General features: G+C 33.0%; 1 pseudogene; it reads right to left on the bottom strand.

Annotated features, from left to right (window-relative positions):
* LOC120126357 lies at positions 1-14779 on the bottom strand (annotated as a pseudogene).
* Positions 14780-23036: the final 8257 nt, after the last annotated feature.

Below are 23036 nucleotides of genomic sequence, written 5' to 3'. Positions count from 1 at the left end.
TTATTTGCATTACTTCGATTAACTAAGAATTACAAGCACATCTAGTCACTCAAAAAGCAGTCTGGTATTGTAATAAGGGGCAGAATTTACATCAAAGTAAATGAACGATCAATAAACCATACACGTAGCTTTTCTTTACTGTTCCCAAATCTAACAATCGAGGAATGCAAAGAATATTTCCTGACCTACTTTCAGGATTTGTATAATGTTACCCTGGAAAATTGATTTCTTCTATGTATTTAGGGGATCATACCTTCATATTCATGTCCAAATGTGTGTAACAAGGAGATCGATCGGATCGACATAAATACTGAAGACGTTTTTGCATGTGTATCCGAAGCTAATGCACGATGGGACAGTTGCAGCATGAAAATTCTTGTCCAGATAACTAATGGTGGAAGTGAGATACATGTCATTGGCATTCAAACACGATTTGGCAGTTTCTACCAGTTTTGAGCAGATGGGTAATACATGTTCATTTATCTGCATGAACACGAGAAAACACAAAGTAGTGGTATCGGACAAATATATAATATGGTTAAGACATTATGCTTGCAGCTAACCAATTTAGGAAATATAACAATTTTGTTGGATGTCTATGAGATCAAGACTGATAAATCGGGATGAGTTCCATAAAAAGAGGATAGATGAACATACCGTGAAAGACGATGCTATTCAGTTACAAGCTTCCAGCGACATGCTTCCACGGGCAGCCTTAAGCCAGCATAACCAGTCAGTCATAGAAAAGGGAATAAAATGGTCCATCCTTTAAAAACTAGTAATTTTTTCAAAAATATGTTTACCCTGGAAGGTTCTTGTTCAATAATGTCAACAAGGTTTTGAAGAACAGACTCTGCCAATGAAAGAAGTTCACGAACATAAGATGAATCACCAAAGAACAACAAATCATTGCCCATAATCTGCAAATATAGAGAAAGAAACGAAATATGTGAAATGATTTTAGACGCCACATCAAATCTAAGTTACAGAACGTAAATATTTCAGGTTTCTAGAGTTCGCTTTGACGCTGATTTTATTGTTCTGAACAGATCGTACTTGAAGTTCAAAAACCGTTTCTACTAGTTTACGAACCTCTGGATGATCTGCATGGTATGGAAGCCTTTCTTGAGACAGTGTAGCTGATAAAGAAATTATTGCACAGAATAATCTTGCCCCCAGTCTTGGTGACCTAAAAAATTCCTAGAACATTAGATTACATGAAAAATGATACTGAATATGGGTGCTTAATGAGTTAAGCATTTAAGATGCAATACATGGGCTTACCATGACCGGGAATGAATGATCAATAATATGTTCTTCGGCATATGCAAAACTCCTACTTCAGGATTACCTAAATAAGTAAAAATAATCAGACACTAATTATTTACTAAAGTAAGAATCTATTTGAAATTAGCATCAGTGAACTCGATAAATTGTAGTTAAATTCATACAAGGATAAGTTCTTTGCATCAAACGTATGGAGTTGCTGTACATGTTTCCTTAACTACAATATTGCAGTAAAAGACTCGTTCATTTTCTCCAAGATGTAAAATAATTTTTAATCTTTTCACAATTATTGGAAGATTTGAATTAAGAAACAGTAAAACTGTAATACCCCAAATCCCAGGTTAGTAGTTCGGGTTGACCCGAAACCCTTAATTTGAGCCCAAAAGACCCATTGGCTAGAAGGATATAATTAAGTTGGATTTGGGCTTGACTTTTGGGCCAAGTGTTAAGAGTTTGGGATAAGTTTATTAAGAATTAAGAGGTTGGGGATCTAAAGTGTAATCTTGCCCTTTTTAAAATCATAAGTTCAAACCCCCTAATTTTCTAAGATATTAACGTGAACCATCCCTTATCTTCTCCACCAAACACTTCCTCACCTCCCCATTTTCTCTCTTTATTTTCCTTTCCTCCCAGTAAGGCTTAAAGGATTTCATCATTTCATTGGGATAGCTAAGTTAAGAAAATTAGTTTTCCTTTACAAGAACTTCATTTTAAGCCTCATATGTCAAGTTTTATGTTTTAAACAAAAAATGAGTTTTATTAGGGGTTTATGAAACGTAAGGATTTCTAGTTGTGTTTGGGGTAGGATGAACTCTAAGAAATGTTTTTAGACTCTCAATGATCTCACAAATAAGCTAGTAACATTATTTCTTCATGCATTAGTGAAAGAAGTTGTAGAAGGGTCTAAGGCAAGGGGAAAAGAGAAGTTGACCCTTGGGTGAATTTGGGAAGTTTTCTTAAGCCAAGCCATCAAGGTAACACCCTTATAACCTTCCCAGACCACTTGTAAGCCTTACCATGCATATATGTAGCTTACATTAGCTTTGAAGGATTTAAGAGAATGTCATGGTAGATCTCAAGTTTGTGTTTTTATGCTATATGATGACTCTTTATAACCCTAATAAGTTCAAATAAGACTAATAATGTATGGGGACCTCCTTAGGGCTTTTAGGATGGTTTTGAATGGTTGAAAATGCTCAAACAGGGCATTTTCGGGTGCCAGTATCGACACTGTATGGTCAGTATCGATACTGTTCTTGTTCAAGGCAAAAATACATAAGTTTCTAGGTAGCAGTATCGATACTCATGCATAGAGTATCGATACCATAGGCCCGGTCTCGATACCTGAAGGAAAAGTCTCGATACTGAAATTCCATAATACCATTTTGGTACAGATACTCATGGGAGTATCGATACTCCCTATAGGGATATCGATACTACCCTTTTCTCAAGGTTGTCTTTAAGCTGTTGGTATCGATACTTCAATGGGGGTATCGATACTCCTATGTCAGTATCGATACTGGTAAGCCAGTATAGATACTACATCTTTTTCAAAGATAAGAAATTATGGGGAAATTAGAAACATGGTTGAGGGACCCAAACCACTCCTTAATCCTTTAACAAGACATCGAGTGAAAGCAATATTAAAAAGTTAATAATTCACTTAGAAACCTAAAACGTAGGAAAATCATAAGATTTGCCTAGTGTGATGTTCGGGAAACAAAACGGACACCCGAATCACTCTAGAATGGGAACGTTTGTATGTTAAGATATGGCCAAACCTAAGATTTGCATTAGGCACTTCTTTGCTAACTGGGCGTAGATGGCCTAAGGCTCGACAGAGCAAGTTAGCGGGTGATGCAATCCGATGTAGAATTCTGGATTTCCACCCTAGGTAGGATAGAGGGGTGCGTGAGCTCCGAGATATACCCCCTCGGCCGCACCACGATGCCTGCCTTTGTATGTATGATTTATCTTAGCATACTCGTATGCTAGCAAGAATGATTTAAGTATGTTTTAAATATGTTCATTAGAGGATGCATGTGGTGTAATTGGTTATTAGTGTGACACTGAGCTTGTGAGCTCAGCGTTCGGAATTTGTTTCCGTGCACAGGTTAGAAGCAAAAGCTTTTGGAGGAGCCTTTATCTAGACTGTCTAGCACCAGCCGCTAACTTTGAGTTTGTCCCGACTTTTGTACTAGTGGCATGTATTATACATGAACTTGTCTATGTCAAGTTAGAATTTTATATTCAAATTATGATTTATGAATTTGTGTATGTCAAATTATGGATTTATGCAAACGTATACGATGTTTTTAAAAGAAAAATTTTGGTTAGCCACTCTGGTGGTTTGTATGACGTCATAGTCCGTCGATCTTCGAGTTGTACTGGATTAGGATGTTACAAAAACTAAACAAATAATTCATCGATTAGACAACTTAATGCCAGTAGTTCAACTAATAATTCATTCACGGCCAAAAAGAAAAATGACTGCAAATATTAATCAGACTGGTATATGAATGCAGCAGTGAACCGAACATAATTCGAGTGGCTCTTTCCACATATATTGTTGTATAGAAGTTAATAGAAAGTTCAGTTAACAATAAACCAATAAATTACCTGGAACCATAATCAGGAGGCTGCATAATTTTCGAATGGAGGAAAGTATCCCATCAGAATCAACTGTTCGAGAGCCTGAAATAAAAACATTACAAATGAATTACATTAACCTTTATACAATTACAACATCAAATTAAAAAAACAAGTAATATTATTCTAATTTAGAAAGAAGATAACTTAAAGAAAACAGGCACTCCAGATAGAATTTAACCTTTGTTTTATCAAAGGAAATCGACATTTGCGGGTTTTACACTACGTAACTTTGTTCAGCAGACTCTCCAGGTAGGACCAATTCCAAAAGAAGCCCGGAAAGCTCAGATTACTCTCATCCCAAAAGGTATGAACCCAACTCTAACCAATTCTTTCCAAAATACTTTTAATGGTGATTTTAATTGGATAAGACCTATTCTTCAAAGGCTAGTCGGGCATTTTCAGAATAGATTCTTGGCTGGTAAGAGCACTACAGATAATTTTTTGGTCATGCTTAGGTTGTTCATCATACAATGATGCACTAGAAAAGGACAAGGGGTTCAACGATTTTAAAAATCAACTGGCTTAAAGTTTATGATAATTTAAACTAGGATGTTTTGGCTCACACTGATTTTTAAATTATCATAAACTTTAAGCAAGTTGATGAATGAGAATAAGCTGATTTTTAAAATCATTCATCAACTTTATGATTTGATGGAAGCCAAGACATCCTAGTTTAAAATCATTCATCAACTTCATTGAAGAGGAAAAAAGGCACAAAATCAGCAGGACAGTTCAAAAGAATACTAAACAATTACCTTCCATCAAATCATAACTCTGTAAACAGTTGATTGCTGAATCTATCAGGTCATCTGAATGAGAAACTAAACCACCTAGCAGTGCAACCTAATATATAGCCATATAAATAAGGTCAGATTCATAGTTAGGATGCAATATTACATACTTTATTAGTTTAAGGGAACTTTACCTCTGCAGTTTCGAGATAAAGATTTAATTGCTTGATTTGACCCGGAATAGAAGGAATTGTGACTTCACTAAATGATATGCAAGACTTTACAAAACCAGTATGCCTTTTCCCATCTTTGAGAGCTTTTGTAGCTAAACAATTACTAGAGTGAACAAGAATTTCCTGCAAAAATCAGTGGAAAACAAAATGCCAACATAAGCTTCTGGAAGTCGATACAAATATGTTTTACTGATAGAATAATACATTTGACAAATAAATGAACTGTAACTGTTGCTACGAATAGAAGGCATGATCATAGTCGATGCTAAGACAACATTCTGGTTCCTCATCTGAGAAAAACCATTGCGACAATTATCATTCTGTAATATTCTTCAATTAAGTTGTGGCCTAAGTTTAAAAATAGCTGATGGCTCCTTTTATCAACTGTTTCTCAATAAATACCATATTCTCCTGATAAGAAAGTTTTGATTGAACCAAACAGATTTATAATGAATCCTTCCACCATACATCATCTATATCACTCCAATAAGGGGCAAAGCCAAACAATTTTCTTAGGGGCAGAATTGAATTATAAAGTTTTGTTCTTTTTTTCTTTTTTCTTTTTTTCGGGGGGGGGTGCAAAATGATATTTTACCATTGCACTAATTCATAACTTTGCAATTTCTGCAGTCTGCAGGGACTAAACCTTAATTTTTCCATTTGGGGAGGGGCAGGGGATGGCTCAAATGGCAAACAAAATTAAATCAAAAGAGGAAGAGAGAGAAATGTATACCTTAAGTTCAATAATACTGCCAAAGGCCCCACGACATTCCACAAGAAATGCTAAATTTCGTTCATACACTACTCCATGGTCTACCTATACGTAGAGCAATGGCAATGTCAACAAATCGCATTGATAGTCAGAAGCAATCACTACCTACAGGATCATAGGTCATAACAGATTAAAAAAAGTACCATTCTGACAACGAGAAATCAGACGTGCTTGTTGTTGGTTATCATCAGTTTTCATGTTTACAAGATCAGTATCACTATGTAAAGACTGTGATATTTCAAAAAGTAACTGTATGAATCATGTAGATAACCATTCCTGCCCAATAACACGAGTATAAGATTAGCCAGATGCACTTCAAAAACTCAAAATACAAATACCCTTCAACAATAAACAAAAGGAAAGAATGGTTGCACAAACTAGAAAAAAATACTAACAGATATCCGCAATAGCAATGATCAATGAGGTTTCAAATTCTTATATAGGTGTTGAAAACTACTACCAGACCTGTCATGGAACTTCAAAGGTTTTACACAATTCACATGCTTACAAACTTGTGTCAATCCTGAATCAATGTAGCCAACAGGTCACATGAAGCCCTAGCCCCTAGGTATATACAGCTACCTAATTGTCATAAGGCAAATGAATGTGAGCCTTGGTGACTAATTTCTAGAATTTTATGCCGCCGCACTGCTTTGACTGTCGTATCAAGAAATAATTGTTGTTAATACCTACGAAATATTTGGTGTGCATTCTGGCAAAATAGAAACCTCAAGATGCTCCATGTACATATGATCAAAAATTCCAAAGCATGCATAACCTATTCCATGCTTCCCGAGTGCCAATGCTATTTTTAGCATGCAATAGAGCTATTATGATGAGAATATTGAGGTGAGTCTTTGGTTTTCACTAAGATATAGTATATAAAAACAAGTCCAAGAGTCTCATGCAGTAATGGATGCGAACAGATCATGACGGCATCAGGACAAGCAAAATAGCCCATGGCAGCAATAAGCAGAACCCAAAAATAATAATAATAAGGTAAGACAAGACCTTAACTGCATGAACTGGGACCATAAAATAAATAAAACTTACCTTGTAGCCATATCAAGTATATGCATATTGACAATGCTATGAGAGCTCCCATGCATCATATCTAAGATCTGAAGAAAATGATTCTACAAAACAACAAATTGCAGCACCACTCATTAGTGATGTGATAACATAGTTCTGTAATTGCCCAAGCTATACTACACAGAAACGTATAAAACTAAACTGTTCCCAAGTATTCTCAGTGCATCTATAGGGCAATTTCCATCTAAAATAGTAAGGAAAAGCTGATGGAGGCAAGGGGGAGGGGAACGAACCAAGATTGAAGAATATTGCATCTAAAAAATAGTTTAGAAGATTACCAAAGAAAACACATGTTCCACGTTCTTAAAATGAGAAAGAAGCTTCACTAAGATGGATTGCAAACTTGCTAGTTCATCCTCGGCTAACACTTTATAAAATGCCAACTTTGAGATCCTTTCCAAAATATTTAGATGGCCATCCTGCATAACCAATGTATTCAGAAGGAGTGGATATACGAATATTAAAAAGGGAACTGCTCATAACAGGGAAAGGAACACTATGACCTATCACATAAAATACAAGTCATGTAACAAAACACTTGTTCATATATATATATATGAACGAAAAACTTTTATTATGGTTCTACTACAACTGAAGATTTCCTTCTATCATGAAAAGTGGTTCAAAAGTCTGCTTCCTTATCAATTTTCCTTCCAGAGTCGGAATTATTTCTGCATGTAACTCACATTCCCATTCATGATTCAATGGAAAAGTGAAGAATAGAATATTTATATTACCTAGGAACTACAGCATTGGAATATCATCATAAATTTTTAATAACTATGCAACATTTTGGCATAAAACTCTTCTTACTTTCTTCATTAGTGCAACAAAAGAGAGATTCCCAATAGATACAAACCGAAGAGCACCTCCACACTCACCATCTGATTTTGAAGAACAATATCAAGATAAGCATCAACAACCTTCAGGTACTCATCAAGCCCATATTCAGAAACCACCTGATGGTATATTTTATGTTCTGTGTTTGGTTTTTAAGTTTTATGTTGTAACAGAACTTCTTAGGATGGCTATGTATTATTATGGTATTAATGAATTTTTAGGCACCCTTTTCCTCCTTCCAAAAAAAAAAGAATGGTAAAAATAAAGGTGATAAAAACCCAAACTTTGTCCAAGTAAACTGAAAACAGTACATGAATAACTTCATCGACAATAGCATCAACAGTTGCAATTTGAGATATCTGTTCACACAGCCTTAGTCCAACCAACCTGTAATTCAAATACTGCTTCAAGAAAAAGAATATCAATAAAAATACAACAAGTTAATGTCTAAACAAAAAAAAAAGAAACAAAGAAAAAAGGAAAGAGCAAAGTGGAAAACATGGCAACAAACAGAACTGTTTGCTCTTTTAACAAATGCAAAGGCTCATTGCATAGGTCTCTTCAACAAATGATAATTACCTGATCATAGGAGTTATCATTGCTGCACTTAATAAGATGTAGGATATCCAAAGCATGAAAGCAAACAATGTCGGTAGGAAGTTCCTTTAGTAAATGATGAAGAACAATTGAGATACATGGCAAACCACCAAATAATTCCTCCTGACTTCTCCATATTCCAAGCTCAACAAGTACTTCGCCCACCCGCCTCTTTCAAAAGATAATGGAAACATTGTCAACTTGGTGTATTACAAAGAAAAATTAATCATGAAATAGCAATAACTCAGACACGATGAACATTTTCACAAAGTAATGGCAACAATGCAGTTATCAAAGAATTCCTAGACAAGTTCCATACATCCAAAATCAGTAACCCAATGTTCGGCTTAAATTTTGACCTTCACTTATTCAGAATGCTTTTATTAGATACAAAAATAACTGACAGCACTGAATTTGTTGCAGAAATTTTATTGAATGAAAATGAAACTAGATCCTACATATGCAGATGCTTTAAGAAAAGTAATAAGTTCATTACTGACCGGAGATGCTTCATTTAATATGCTTTTCATAATAAACTCGACAGATGGCTCCATCAGACTGACAAAGTGACAAGTGGCCTCTTATTGTCAGCAAAACCTCCAAATGCAGTTTCCTTTGTTGATGATATCTGTGTAAATATGAGTTTGATGTCATTGACACATGTAATTAGATATCCTGCAACAACAGTATCAAACAAGTCATGCCAACAAATCAATAGAAACTAGAATATGTGAAGCAAAATCAGATTGAGCCAAAGCATGTCCACACTATTTCCTCGGTCTGATTAGCTGAAGCTGCTAACTTTAGACTCAATACATCAAATAAGCATGCATGAAGGAATGATTTATCAACATTGGCATATGGTTGTGTAAATAAATATACAAAACCACCTGTGTCATGCGAAGGAAACTTCTGTGCACGATGGGCAATATACAGGCGGCAATAGGCAGATGCTAACGGATCTGCTAACCCTCTTGTCATCATGACCAGACGCTGAAGAGACTCAGCTGGTTGTTCAATCAGAAAACGCCAAGAAGGGAAGATAGCCAGCTCCAAATAACTGAAATACAATAACAAAGTGCCAAGTGGTAAGAAATCATGTTTCCAAGCAAGAAAGAGATAAAGAAGTACAGATAACTTTGTATAGCAATTACTGTACAAAAGAAAAGGAAAACGATAAAATTAAATATAAATATCAACAGAAAGCAAAAAAAAAACTAAGAAAATAAGAAAAGTATGATATTGCGGTAACTGCATCGTTTAGAAATATTAAACCTAAAAGTGAAACCAAATATGAAACGCTCCTCACATGCGTGGAAGAAGTTCTCGAATGGTTCCAACCTTGCAAAACCAGTTATAGCAAGTTTCCTTGGCATCAGTAGGAACATCACTTGCTCCAAAATTCTCTGCCATAATTCCAGAAAAAGTTTCAGTAAAATCAATCCTGTTACCACGTTAAGAAAACACCAAAAACCTACCACAATAATCTAGGTTTAAAAACAAAAGTTAACCAAACAGATGAACTGAAAGTAAGACTGCAAGCACTGAAGACATTTATAGTGTTTTTTTATCTAATTTAATTATATTAAGAAACAAAAACACCACCTTATAGGGTCTTGGAAAAGTGAACATGGAAAAGCAACTAAGAAAGGTTACAAGAATGTTCAAACAGATTAATGGTATAGACCTCTTAAGGAGCAAAATTTGGCTCTATCTTCAGCAAATTCAGCTTTCTGCCTAATGTGTTCCCATACCATGTCCCCAAGCACGTCCAATACATCCGCACAAGGACAAACAATGTTGGATAAAAATTTAAGACTGATGTATTCATTAGAAGCCTTGCAACCTGCAAAATTGAAAACCATAATTCCATGAATTCATATAAAAGCAATATACACGAATATATATATCTGACCCCAATTTTCACATCAGACTGATATTAGTTGCCAAGTATCTAACCTCATAAAAATAAAACAAGTACATAACGTTGTTTAACTACTTCATAAAAATGCCCAAGAGTAACTGAATCCCCTCACAACCTACATGTAGTATTCGAGCTCGATTTCAATAATCTAATTATATTCAGAATTTAAGATTCTCATATGATGGAACCTCAATATAACTAATTGTATGAGCTAGAGGCTACAGATAAAAACTTAGCCAACCATGCGGATACCCGGTCCTTCTACACCTTTATTTTATTAGCTATTAGATGGAGCTAAAATGTAATTAGAGAGAAATTCACCTTTATAGATAACTTCAAAGATTTTACACGATCTTCACTGTGCCAAGCATGATTTATTTCATCTTTTAGTTCATGTAATCGTGACACAAATTCCTGCCGTGTGATAACCTTGGTACTCTCTTCTGAAGATTTTTGTGAATCATCCAGATGTGTGGTACTTGAAGATTTCTCATGTAACATCCGCAATACCGGGTTAGTGACCAAATTGTAAAGTTTCAGAATTTGGTGACTAAAGTATAAGAATGAAATAGTTCAATGATTATTGAATATATATGATGAAGGTTATTTAGTAATTATTAAAAGAAGTTAAGGGTTAAATGATTATTTGACCAGAAAGATTTTTTATCTTTCTTTTAAAGGTGATATAAACGTGGGAAATGAGAAACATCCAGAGTTCTCTTCTCCTTTCTTCTTCTTCATACGTGGGAGAGCCAAGCTAAAGGTGAGTTTTCTTGTGGATCAAATTCTTGATGAATTTAAGGTTGCTTATTGATCCTTAGATAATAATTAAGCTTAAGGAAAGCTTAGATTATTTTAAAACCATAAGATAAGGAGTATATGAAGAATTAAAGAAAGGAAGTAGAAAAGTGAAATCTTGAAGTAGAGTTCATTTCTTAAATTGGAAGTTAAATTTGACTTGTCAATGGTTAAATTAAGAGATTTGGAGTGATAGAATTGGATTTAGAACATATAGAAAATTTGGTATGATTCTTGAATCTCGTAAGGAAGATAGGATTTTGAGGTTAAAGATGATTTACATGGATATAAGTTGGTTCAAGTAATGGTAGTTGAGTTTAATGTCATAAGAGGGGCTTAAAATAGAAGAATTAAGGGAAGAGTTGATGATTTACGTGCTAAAATGTCAGTTATGGGCAATGTGCATCGATGCACATTCATTGTGCACCGATGCATAGATGATAAATCCCAGAAATTGTTTAAGGTGCATCGATGCACATGCAGTGCATCGATGCATTAATTTAAAAAGAAAACATCAAATAGGATTTATGCATCGATGCATAAGGAGTGCATCGATGCATCCCCATTAAATACAAACATCGAATAGGATTTATGCATCGATGCATGGTGTAGTGCATCGATGCATACCTTCATTAAAAGATAAAAATGACTCTTCTTTTAGCCCAAGAAATGATAGTTTAGAATATATTAATTAGTATACTGATTAGTATCAATGAATTATTATGTAGATACAGAGCCTAAACAAGTTCCGGAACTTATCAAGTAAGATCGATCAAGGAAAGATAACAGATCGATATTGACTACTGAGGCCAAGTGAGTGCGTACTATTAGAATATACGTATTGTATATGGAAATTTAACTTGCGACAAGTTTGTTTCCAATATGTTGAATATATGATTGTATGATTATGTTTGATATTACATGAATATGTTTAGTTGTATTACATGTTAGTTGGTATGAATTTATATGATATGTGTTATATGGCAATGATTTATGTATTATAGGAATTAGATGAGTTATATGAACCTGATATATAAATTATAGGAGCATGAACTATGTAAAATAGCAATGATTTATATGATAACAAGAGAAAGGATATAAATTACATGAGTTAGATATATATATATATATATATACATATATATATAGGAATTTGTATAACCAACTTATGAGATTAGATGAAAAGTGAGATAAGTTAAATAACATTGATTTATAGGACAATATAAGAATAATATATAAATGAGGAGACATTGACAGAAGTGATTATATGAACATATAAAATAAGTTATATGGAGAGGATATATGAGCTGAAATGAACATATAATACATGAGTCATATGGTAAAGATTTATGAATCTATAGGAAAATGTTATGGGAACTATGTGATGATAAGTTATGAGAAAATATTTATATAGGTAACAAGCTATGTGAAATTGAATTAAGTAATATATGAAACTAGAATATAATTAATGTGAAATAAGTGATTAGGTAAAACTGTGAGAAGTTATAGGGCATTGTTATTCGAAGTATATGAAAGTATGTATATGGATACCTGTGTAAGTTTATATGTTATACTATGTGCTATGTGATATACTTGATGTATGAGAATCATATGAGAATAAGAGATGACAATGAGTTACATGCCATATGAACACAAGAGAAGTGTTATAAGCTACGTGACAGATGATTATGAAATCATATGAAAAGTGAAATGTACATGTGAATATGTGAAGTGATATGAATATAATGCCCATGTTATATGATACGAGAGCTATAGGTATAGTTGGCATGCCAAGAGTCGAGGGTTTTACCTATGTCTTTCGAGACATATGGACAGTATACCTATGTTCTAAGGAACATATGGACAATTTACCTAGGTTCTTTGAGACCTATGGACAGTTGCCGAGGTTCTTTATGACCTCTGGATAGTTACCGGGGTCTTTGTGACCTCTGGATAGGCCCTTCGGGACATTGATCGAGCTGTGGTGACAGCATATGTGTGCACAACCTCAATATACTCACATACCTCAAGTTCTCACTAGTGTACATAGGCTAATAAAGAGATTAAACAAACATACTGAATGTGATATGTATACGATGAGTTTATAGATGGTTATCAAAGGTAAATGGTTTGAAATGTGTTACATGAACCATATGATGTTATGTGTGTTTCTTAATGAGAATGATAGAGATTATGATAATGATGGTATATGTTTATGTATGCTTTATGTTATATGAAATATTATATGTTTTATATGCCTCACTAAGTCAATGACTTAGCGTGTGATTGTTTTACACGTAGGTTACAGAAGTGAGAAGAGTAAAGAGCAACGTGGAGCAAGACATGTCAGTTCTTCTTACCAAAAGTCAGATCAGAAGAAAGATAAATAATATGTATTTGAATACATAAAGTTCTAGTTGGCATGTATTCAAGATAATATATTGTATAAGCTCTGAATAGTTCGATAAAGGTTTTGAATAAGTTAAATGTTATAAAAGTTTTTAAATTACTCACTATTTTATACGAATAAATGTTTGAAAAGTCAATGTGACACTTCGGACTCGTATCCGGGTCGGATACGGGTTGGGGTGTTACATCTCATGTGCTACAAATTAGTCTCAAAGAAATAGATACAATCAGAACATTTTTCAAGTAAATGGAAAATAAACACTTACAGCACCAAGCTGACTACTAAAGCCTAAAGGGACATAACTGAGCTAATAACAAAAACAAATTGAGAAGAACAGAAACTTTTATACCTTTTCCACTTCTCAATATCTTATTGGACATCTGTAAGAAGAATAATGTTTTAATGTCCTTCCCAACAAATATATAAAAAAGAGTTGCAAGTTTCAAAAATCTAATTACAAGGCACACAAGAAAGAGAAACTTATCCAAAACAACAAATATTCTCTAAAAATGGCATACCATATCCAACAGATATTCCACTCACTGGCATTAAAGTTTAAAAGCTCCACAACTGCGATCGTATTCTTACCACTTTTCAATTTGACTATAAACAAGAATTGCAATACTGAATTAGACTATTTTGATCTTATATACTAGATATGGAGTTTAACTCCACAAGCAGATTATATGCTTGATACTAATATAACAGCTTAAACAGAGAAGTGACAAGCATATAAACTCACTTCTGCCGATTCTAAATTCCATCATGCATAACAGTTCATCAAATCTTTATGTTCACATAGTTAATAATATATTTACACGTAGCAAGCCTAAAAATTCCAAAATTTAACATAATGCAGCCACAACTAAACCTAAAATTTTTAGCATCGATTTAAAAATAAAAATTCGTAAACAAAACCGGTGACTTACGGAAGAAACTGAAATCATTTTGGAAGCGGGAAATCTCTGCATTAAGATTCTCTTAAACGGGGTCCACTCCTTCGTTTGAACTTGTACAGAATCTTTGTTTCCAAATCGTTTTCATCGACGATTTCTACCGATGCATTAGAATTAGGTGCTCTTAGCGGATCAAAGAACTCCTCGGTGATTCTATTTCCCGCGTTATCATCAACCTACAGTCATAAATTCATAAAATATTATCAAATAATTAAACAATAGAGGGGGAGAGAGTATAATAAAAAGAGATATACAAAAAAACCAAAAAAGCCAAAAAAAAAAGGTGAGAATTCGAACCTGGCGAAGGATAGGCTGAGGAGAAGGGGAAGAGAGAGTGTGGACATCGGCGCGTGAACAACGAGGAAGCGCGTGGGACTGTTCTTCTACGATGTATTTTCGAGGTCTGAACTCCATTGAAAAGCATTCCCCCTCTCAGCAGAGCTAAGTTACGCTAAACTTAGATCAATTTTGGCTTTCGCAGTTTCGACTTCCGAACACCGATCGACTTAGAAAGACACTGTGTTATGTCCTTCTTATTGAAAATATTTGGGTAAATATATATTTTGGTACCTGATCTGGATTTCAAAGTGCAATTTGGTCGCTAAACTTATTTTGGTTTGATTAGGTACCCAAATTTAGCTTTAAGTTTCAATTTAATGCCTTCGTCCAATTAAGTACCTAAACTTGGATTTTAGGTTCAAATTGATACCTAAACTTAACTTCGTAATTAAAACTGATTTAAATAAGTCATTTATTATAATATCATTTGAACCAGAAAATAAAACCTGAGTATCAATTTAATCAATTTATGACAATAAATTAAATTCAAGTAATTAATTAAACTAAAATATCTTTAAATATCAAATTAAAATTTAAAACTAAACTCAAATACTAATTGGATGAAAAATAATGTAAATATCAAATTACATCATAAGCCAAAATTAAGTATCAAAATATATATTTACCCAAAATTGTTTGCTCGCTTTTGAATGTGTTTGGGCTTCTAGGCTTTCTATTCAACCCCATGACTCATTCTAGCCTTTCATTTTGTAAACAAGTTTGAAGGTTTTTATTCGTTGTTGAACATGTTGATGTAGTAGTACTTAAGTGGTTAAATTTTATTATTTTTTAATTATTAAAAATTTAACAAAAATAATAAAATTATAAATAGATATTTTTAATTTTAAATATTGAAAAATAATTATATAAATTATAACCATTATAAAAAATTCTTTAAAATGAGTAATTAATTCTAAAAATTATAAAATAAAAGTATGATTATTTTTGTTATAACGTTAATTAATTAAAATTATTTTTATATAATTATTAGTAATTAATTCTTTAATTGAATATCTATATCAAATATTGTAGAGACTCATTACAAGAATAATTATCTAAAATCACTTTGTTCTATTCACAATATATAAAAATGTAAGACTTAAATATTATTTTATAAAATAATTATAATTCATTTTAATCACAAATTAACATAAATATTATTTTTGTTAAATAAATAATAAATATTTATTTTGATGTAATAATTAAATATTAATCTTTTTTTATAGGGTCCCAAGTTTGAGCACCAAGAATGTTAGAGGTGTAAGTGTTCAATGTCAAATGGTTAAGAGTTATCTTTGAACATATATTGCATTATAATTACCCATAATAATAATAATAATAATATAATATATAATTTTAATTGAATCATAAAGTAATGACACATTATTTGTAACACCTAAACCCGATTAGGCATAAAGTGCCACATTGGACTACCGAGACAACCCCTGATTTGCAAAACCTGTTCATTTTCTTTTCAAATATGTTAAATGGTATCATAATTAAAAACATAGACAACTGTTATAAAAATAATTTATAAAACTGGAGCTCCGGGACACATAAATTAAAATCAAAATAATACAAACTCTGAGTTTAATAAACTGAATACATAAGTAAGGTTCTATGAATACATATGCCCACTAAGCTACGGTACAGTACGCTGAAGGAGATACTGGAAGTCCTATTGCGACGGTGCTCCATGAACTGCTCGTGCTACTAATCTGCCAACGAAAAAACATCTGAAGGCTGAGTTACAAAGCCTAGCAGTATAATCGCTAATCTAGAGCAGTATAAAAATTTCATAAACACAAGGATGTTGAAGATATGGTACTGAGTAGTAGATACATGCATGATCTGGATCAAATGCTACATACTTAAGGTTTAGTTGTCCTACCTCTGAAGTAGAGGTCTCATGCTTCCCTAAATCCTCTATTAAGGTTTTAGCCACGAGTACACCACTAAAGAGTATCTAACCCTAATGTTTGTATATGATGTATATTGTCTAAATGTAAGTTATTTGCTTTTCAGAATAATCATTGTACTTGAAATCATTTCTTATTAGTCTTATTGTGTCTATGCATGTAGTCTGAGCCTTATTTGGTTTAAATTTACTTTATTTTGCATTCGGATCGAGTTTAAAAATTTTAACCACACATATGTAACCATATTCAACCATGCATTTACCAATACCAACATGTTCCATACATCATGCATAAGGTAGTAATGTATTACCTCATTTTTCGTACTCTACCTATCAAACATTTAAACTCCACTCGATCGCTCTCGAACTTGAATCCAACACCCAATAATATCTCGGATACATATCAAAGAAATTACATCAGAAACAGAGTTTAATTGTGAAAATAGATTGAATTGAGAGGTTAATCGGTGAAAAATAGCTTATCGAGCTCGAATTTGGCGAAACGGACTCAGGACGTTGAAAAAATCAAGATAGGTGTTACTGAAAAAAGTCAACGGCAATCAACGGTCAACGAATGGATCAACGGTCAACGGTTCAGCTTAGACAGATCTACCGGTTCAGCCGGTCACACTCTCCCCTGGTCGACAGCCAACTCACACGCATAGGGAGCGACGCGTGCTGCGACTTCAGTCGTCGAATCGACATGAAATTTTCCAGATCCGTAGATTGACACATCAGGTGTAACACTCCCAACCCGTACCCGACCCGGATACGAGTCTGAGGTGTCACATTGACTTTTCAAAACATTTACTTTTACAAAAGAATGAAAAGTTCTAACTTTTATCAAATCAAAGTGCATAATTTATACAATTTCAATCAAAAGGTTTCCAAAACTTATCAGAGCGTATACAATTCAAATCTTTAATTACATGCCAACTATATTCTATACAACAAAATACATATTATTCAAATACTTTTCTGATCTGATCTTTGGAAAGAAGAAGCTGATCTGACTTGCCTATTCATGCTCCTCTTCTTGCTCACTGAACCTATGTGTGAAACACTCACACGCTAAGTCTATGACTTAGTGATGCATAAAACACATATAATAGAACTCTAGATACTTAACAATGCATGGACATTTCACATTTCATATAATAGTATATTACAAACATCATATAACAGTTCATATAACCAACTATATAAATGCACACATATCATCATTATCTTAATCACATCATTGTCATTATCATTAATCCATTTAGAACATATTATCTGGTAGTTAACCTTTGTAGCACTTCATATCATACATTTCACAAACAGAGCATATAACATCACACAAGGTTTCTTTATGCTATCTCTTTTATTAGCCCATGTACACTTTTGAGAACTAAAGATATGTGAGTACATTGAGGTTGTGCACATATGTTGCCATCACAGCTCGTATAAATTCCCACTATGGGGACATAGAATTTGTCCCGAAAGACCACATATATGTCCCGAATGACCCATAGATGTCCCGAAGAACCACTCCTTAAGGATCACATATATATTCCAAAGGATCAAATATGTGTTCCGAAGAACCGCATATATGTTCCAAAGGATTACATATATATCCCGAAGGACCACATAGAACCCTCGACTCTTGTCATGCCAAATATACCCCTAGCTCTCATATCACATAACATGGGCATTATCTTTTATGTCATTTCACATATTCAAATAGGCATGTAGTTCACTTACAGGTAGAACATTTCCATATAATTCACATATCACATGGTTTATATCTTGTTCTTATGTCTTCTTATAGACATATATTCACATGGCTCATCACATATACATAACTTATATCATATTCTCATGTATCACATATATCACATATATCTTGTCACATGACTTATATCTTATGATCATATAATCACACTATATTATATTCTCATACTATCACATAATCATGTATTTATATAAATCATACAAGACATACAAGAACATATCAACATATATACTTATGCGTACATAAAAATCATGTCAATCACATGTTTGTATTCATGATTTCATGCACTATAATTATGGGAAATAGACTTATCACAAGTTCAATTTCCATATAATCCTATATCAAATAAGATGTACTCACCTTAGTCTCACTAGTCCAAGTCATACGCTTATCTCATTCTTGCTCGATCTTATCTCGTTGACTCATCAGATACTCGTTTTCGATCGATATCTACACGAATATACAATCCAATAAATATCGGGATTTGAATTACTCGTAAATATTCTTACTGATATAAACAAAACAAAACATTAATTTCTTAATACCAACTTAAGTAGTATCGGTACTACAGTTACAGTACTGATACCTCCATGCTTGTAGTATCGATACCATCCCACGGTATCGATACCTATTCAGGATTATGTAATTTCATCACAAGAATGGTACATATACTTCCACATTGGTATCGATACCCATGGTACCGATACTATCACTTTAGTATCGATACCCCATGAAGATTTATCCCACTTATGCCTTATGGTATCGATATTGTTCATGCAATATCGATACCTACACCAAATTTTCACTTGTTTTTGCCTTGTAGTATCAGTACTTACTCATCCAGTATCAATACTACTAACCCATATTACACTTCTTTTAACCTGAAAATTACCAAAACTTTGCTATCTTTTCCATTTTACTCTTCCACAAAGCCTTTAAACTCAACTATACACTCCCAGACTAACTTACTTCACTTTAACACACTTTAACATCCAATATTCTCATAGAACACTTGGAACCAAAAATCATACCAATTATTCAACATGTTTTTAATCCACTTCTACTACTTCTATATTCTTAATTATACCCTTAACAAGTCAAATATGATTTCAAAAATCACTTACAAACTTTCACCCAATAATTCACTTAAAAACCCCTTATATTAAATCCTCATAATTTGCCATTCTTTTAAGTTTCTATCACTCTTTAAGCTTCCATACATTTTCTAACACCCCCAAGAATCAAAACCAAACATAATTTACAAGAAATAACCAACTGAATATTCCTTACCTCAAGCTATGGAGTCACGGTGGAGAGGAGAAGAAGAAAGATGAAGAGAATTCTCTAGATTTCTTTTTACCATCTTTTCTCTTCCATGTGTAAATATAATACACAAGGGAATAAATTAAAATTTCATTTCCTGCCAAATGACCATTATGCCCTTTAATATTTTCATATTTACCAATCAATCCTCCTAAATAAATTCTCAATTAAGTCCTTGAACTTTTAAATTTTCCTAAATTGATCACCAAATTTCAAAACTTCCATTTTAGTCACTAACCCAATTTTTGGGATGTTACATCGGGAGTCTCGTGTATGCGTTATTTTTCGACGAAATACGACGGAGTTTGGAATTTTAAAATGTTTAAACTTTTCCAACGGTGACCGACTAGTGACAACGGTGGAACATCAGCGACACGACGATTTCGGTCGAGTTTTGAGCGCACAGCGAGTCTAACCACGCCGGTGGTGAGGCAAACTGATGAGCGATATGATCGGAATCAAAGAAAACCCCACGTGCTACAAGGGGTTTTGACAAATTTCTTTGGTTTAATTTACGACAATCGATGGCGCTACTCGGCAAGGGGATAGAGGGGTTTTGGTCGCACGTGGCTGGCACCTCGCTTACTGCTAGCGGTGTAAGCCACCGTCGGCCGATGACTGGTGAACGACGGTGAGTGGCTTTGGGTAAAACCAATTTGGTTTTGCTATGGTGTTTCACCGGGGGGGAGTTGAGTATGGGAAAATAGGATTTCATTTAGTTTAAAAGATATTTTATTTATTTCACATAAACTATAGTAGCCTAGCCTAAATGACTAAAGCTTAGATTTGGTTCCCATGATAAAAAAAAACATGGGTTCAAATCCCACAAATTACATTTATTTTATTTATTTTGCCCTGAAAAGGGATGGACAATTTCAAACTTTGGGTCCCTGAACTCCCAAAAAAAAATCAAAAACTACCATAACATCTTCAAGATCTTATAAATTGATCCCCAAATTTGATTAAATAAATTTAATTTAAAATAAGAGAAAATTGGGGTGTTACAATAACTATGTAATTCACTCTTTTTCACTTAGGTGAAGAACTGTTAATTTTAATAACATGAATTTTACGAAGGCTTACCACTTTCATTCTTGTAATGATTCAATATTTCATTTATGCAGTAATGGCTTCCATTAGTATGCGATTTGTACATTTGTAATCATCTAGATTTCATTATGATTATAATTGTTGTGTTTATGTATGTCAGGTTTTCACTTTTACTTCTTTTAAATTGAACATTAAACTACTTTCTCAGAGGTATTTTAGTTTTAGGCGTGTGACCTACAACGAATATTGATTACAATTAGTATTGACGTACAACGGATGAGGTGGTAGTTTATGATGGTAAATACAGTGGGAAATGAAACAATATTATTTTTTTAATGGTTTATGATGATTACAAGTGATATATATTTAGAAATTTTCTTAGCTTATTGACATTACACACATTTTAAAGACATAATTGTTTGAACATGAATCTTTTATAAAAAAATAATATTCTTTCTTACCACTAAGACCTCTCAATAGATGAATATTTTTGAAGAAGGAATCACTTTACCTATTTCAAAATGTATAAAAATTAGTTTGTTTATTTTCATTTAAGAAATCTAAATTCAATCCGAGAAATAATAAATGGATTGTTTCATGAGTTATTAATTCAATGAAATTTAATTAATGATCATCACTCGTCTCAAGGCATAAATTTTAAGATTACACATGAATTTTCGTTTTATATATCAAATTTTAATTTGATTTACTTTTTCACAAGCAACTAATACTATTGTCAACACAACACCATTAGATGTTTACTAATATAAAAATGAATATATATATATATATATATATATATATAATCAAAGTTAAATTTTATGTGTATATTTGAACTAATACTAAAATCTATGTATTAAATTGTATATTTAAATAAAATTCGTGTGTAAATTCAACACCTAGCCCATCGATTCTCATCAAATCAAGACTCGATTACCTCAAACTGGATTTTCGAAGTTAAGATGAATGGAAGCAGACACTTTGTGTTTAGATACCATGGAATAATTGTGTAATTGTATTATTTTCTTTACATGTTTGATTGACAAAATATCATTTTATTTTAATTTTTTATATTATATTTTAATAGTAAGAATTATAATTACACAATTATATAAATATAAATTTTAAAATAATATTTATTATCATAAAAAATATTAATATATAAATTCTAAAATTGATTATTATAGTTTTGAATGATTCATGCCATTGGCACTATCCTATGCAATCTCTCTTATAATATAAATTTCTATTACTTTTTACACAATAAACACCAAATCTTGAATTGCTTGCTAACATACATTTATATTTTATATAAGCTTTGTGCTCAAGTATTGGTTTCTCCAATGAACTTGACTTTGCTTAGCCAAACGGCATGGCTAAATTTGCCGAGGGCAGTCCATATTAAGAGCCCCTTTCCATGGCTAAATCATTGATGACTTTCTAGGGTTCCATGTGATTGTTGCACTGGCACATGCCTCAAGCTTAATGTTACAACAAAACAATTAATTAAATAATTTATAAGATTCATACAAATTCAATTCATCCCAAGAAATGTTCATACTTAGGGCTGCAAAAACATAAATATATTATGCTCTGTTCAAAGAATAAAAGATCAATTTTTAGAGATAATAGTGTAGAAAGAGACGATTATAAATGCCCTCGTCAATTCAATTAGAATGCTACTAAATTTAGATTAGGAGGTAATGGTAGTACACATTCGAAGAGAGGTAATTAAACTCAGTAACTGACATACTTACAACTATGTAGCCGCAATTGCTTGAACCAATGACCTCAAGGAGAATAGCACTTCTTTAACCATTGATGTCACTCAATTAATAAAAACTTGAGATGAATGCAACAATAATATCGACTAGCTTAAGAACTAATAAAATCTACATTTTCTTATCTAATTTATTTCATGTCTTTCTTTCTTTTTTTTTAAAATCAATATGGTATAAATACGATGCAATATATGTTCTAAGATAACTCGCAACCTCTTAATATTGAACGCTCAGATCCCTATCGTTCTCGGTACTCAAAGGCGGGTCTCAACAAACTATAACCGTTTATTTCATTTCTTAAATAGTAATTAATTAATTAATTAAGCTTAAGAATTCAACCATACTCATTGCTTTAGTTTTCCATATCCATCATGCACCTTGCCAGTTTTTTCCCTTTTTTAGGTCAGCCCCTCTCTTTATAAACCCAAATCCCCTCCATTTCCATCACCAAAAGTCTCTCAACTACTCTCCAGTTCTTCATAAACAAGAGAACAAGATCAAAAAAAAAAAAAAAAACCAACCTTCAAGAATCGAAGACTAAAACACACGAAGAAACAAG

The sequence above is a fragment of the Hibiscus syriacus genome, unplaced genomic scaffold (genome assembly GCF_006381635.1).
Source record: "Hibiscus syriacus cultivar Baekdansim isolate YM2019G1 unplaced genomic scaffold, ASM638163v2 tig00110458_pilon, whole genome shotgun sequence".
In the NCBI taxonomy this organism is placed as follows: Eukaryota; Viridiplantae; Streptophyta; class Magnoliopsida; order Malvales; family Malvaceae; genus Hibiscus; species Hibiscus syriacus.
This window is presented reverse-complemented; position numbering and strand designations above follow the sequence as displayed.